Genomic DNA, 2973 nt, shown 5'->3' on the forward strand with positions numbered 1-2973 from the left:
TAAGTGACAGGACCGATTCTCTCCGTGACGGTATACGGGCCTTGCCAGCTGGGCAGGAATTTGCAGGCTGAATTGGGGACAAGGACCATCACTCGGTCCCCCGGCTGGAATTCTCGAGGCTGGATTGGTTGTAATGCCACTGCTGCACCTGCTGAGCCTTGGTGAGGTGCTCCCGGACTAACGGCATGACCCGGTCGATTCGTTCCCTCATTTCTTTCACATGTTCGATCACAGAGCGGTGGGGTGCGGGCTGTTGCTCCCACGCTTCTCGTGCCACATCCAGCAGCCGGGGCTGGCGTCCGAAGAGCAGCTCAAAAGGGGTGAAGCCGGTCGAGGCCTGAGGTACCTCCCGTATACCGAACAGGACATATGGCAGCATAAGGTCCCAGTCTCGTTTGTCCTCGGCTACCACTCGTCGCAGCATTTGTTTGAGGGTTTGGTTGAATCGTTCAACTAGGCCGTCAGTTTGGGGGTGGTATACGGAGGTCCTCAGTTGCTTCACCTTGAGCAGAGTGCACAGGTCCGCCATTAGCCGGGACATGAAGGGGGTCCCCTGGTCGGTCAGTATCTCTGCGGGGATGCCCACCCGGCTACAGAGCAGGAAGAGCTCGTGGGCGATGGCCTTGGCGGTGGCCTTTCGAAGGGGCACTGCTTCTGGGTATCGGGTGGCATAGTCGACGATGACCAGGATGTGTTCGTGACCCCGGGCAGACTTAGGCAACGGCCCCACGATATCCATCCCGATGCGCTCGAAGGGCACCTCGATGATGGGTAAGGGAATCAGCGGGCTAGGGGGAGGCGTCCTCGGGGACGTTTTCTGGCAGGTAGAGCAGGACTGACAGAAACATTTAACTTCGGCCTCCACTCCCGGCCAGTGGAAGCGGTCACGGACCCGTTGGGTGGTGTTGGCCGCTCCAAGGTGGCCGGCAAGTGGGTGCGAGTGTGCCAACTCCAGCACCGTCTCCGTCTTCGTCCGCGGCACCACCAATAGGGTCTTGTCCTCCCCCCTTCGCCGCGCTACACAGTAGAGCAGGCCGTTTTGGACGATGAAATGCGGGAGAGGATGGGGCCCCGGTTGTGTCTCCTTTCCCTCTATCCTGCGCACTTGCTTCCAGCAGTGCTTTAGACGGTCGTCCTCGCGCTGTTCCTTGGCGAACGAACCGCCTCCTGTCACCTGCTGAGATAGGTCAAGGAAGAGGTTAGAATTATGTTGAGGGGACTCACCATCTCTCCCGCTGCCCGAGGCGAGCCAGACGGGACGTTGACGGGCTCTCCCGCTGTCCGAGGCGAGCCAGACGGGGTGCTGACGGGCTCCTCTCGCCAGCCTCTTCCCACGGAGGCTCCCTCTGGTGCTGACAGGCTGTATGGCGGCGACAAGCAGGCGGTCCAGCCCTGGTCAATCCCTCCCGAGAAGGACGGGGACCAGCAGATCCTTCACTACCCCCACTTCCACCGGCCAAGTCCCAGGGCCAGCTGAGATAGTCACTCTCCGGGCCGGTAAGTATCGCGTGTCTCCGTGCACACACGTGATCAGGAGGGAAGCTTTGGTTTCCCCGCGGGGTGCGAGGATGCGGGACTGTACGAGGCTGACCGCACTGCCGGAGTCCAGTAGAGCTGGGAACGGGAGGCCATTGATTTTTACTTCTGCTTCTGGAGCCCCCACGGGCAGGTCACGATGCACGATACAGCCTGCCAGCCACGTCCGTACAGGAGGTGTTGGTACCTCTGTTGGCATGGGCTCATCCCTCAGCATGGGTTGGCGGTGGCCTTTCGAAGGGGCACTGCTTCTGGGTATTGGGTGGCATAGTCGACGATGAACAGGATGTGTTCGTGACCCCGGGCAGACTTAGGCAACGGCCCCACGATGTCCATCCCGATGCGCTCGAATGGCACCTCGATGATGGGTAAGGGAATCAGCGGGCTAGGGGGAGGCGTCCTCGGGGGCGTTTTCTGGCAGGTAGAGCAGGACTGACAGAAACGTTTAACTTCAGCCTCCAGTCCCGGCCAGTGGAAGCGGTCAACAGGATAACGACGCACTCCATTACCTGGGCCGCTGTGGGATCTCCATCCAATAACCAATGTTGAGCGAGGCGGAACAATTCGGCAGCTTGGGCTCGGGCGGGGAGGCGGGATTTGTACTCCCAGTCGTGGAAGTACTGGGCCGCACAGACCGAAGAAAGCCCCAGGCGGGCCAGGATCTCCTTTTTTAGTTCAATGTAGTTGTCTGCCATCGTGGATGGTAGGGCGAAGTAGGCTCGTTGCACCTCACCCGTGAAAAGGGGCGCCAGCAGCCATGCCCAGTCTTCCCTCCCCCAGCCCTCCTGGGTCGGCATGTTTTCAAACATCTGTAGAAAAGCTTCCACATCATCATGAGCAGTCGTTTTTGGCAAGAGCTGTGTCACTTGTACCCGGGGGTCGGGTAACAGAACGCGTAGTGCTGTGGCCGTGCGCAGTGCGTCGAGCTCCTGCACGGTCTGACCCTGTCGGGCCGCAAGATGTTCCGTAATTTGTTGCTGGCGGATGCTGACCTCCGTAAGCCGCTGGAGGATTTCGTCCATGTCGGGGAGGAGCGGCCGCCTAGCAGAGGGGAGACAGAGAGGAAAAAAAACAGAAAGGTGAGACCCCGGGAGATCGCTTGTCAGTGTTCCTTCCACTAACTTGCCTGCATTCTCCACCAGTGTGGTGGGGTGGAAGGATCACGCAACAAGGAGAGCTTGGTGTAAGGCCCCGGAGGGTGGATTTATTAAATGACAAGTGACTACGTGAATGGTGGTGGTGCTCTAGCTCGCTGAGGTCCTCTCGATCATGTCCAGGTGCGGGTGAATCCGTGCCGTGCTCGTGGCGGGGCTGATCGGTCACTCAGTGCTTTCTGGAACGGAATAGAGAGAGTGTTAGTTCGCTGTCTCATGGAGAGGCTTCTCACCCTTCGTCGGTGAGCACGCTGCTTATCTGCCGGCGGGCTGACGGGCCCCA

Source organism: Sinocyclocheilus anshuiensis, unplaced genomic scaffold (genome assembly GCF_001515605.1).
Source record: "Sinocyclocheilus anshuiensis isolate Anshui unplaced genomic scaffold, SAMN03320099.WGS_v1.1 scaffold2081, whole genome shotgun sequence".
NCBI classification, from domain to species: domain Eukaryota; kingdom Metazoa; phylum Chordata; class Actinopteri; order Cypriniformes; family Cyprinidae; genus Sinocyclocheilus; species Sinocyclocheilus anshuiensis.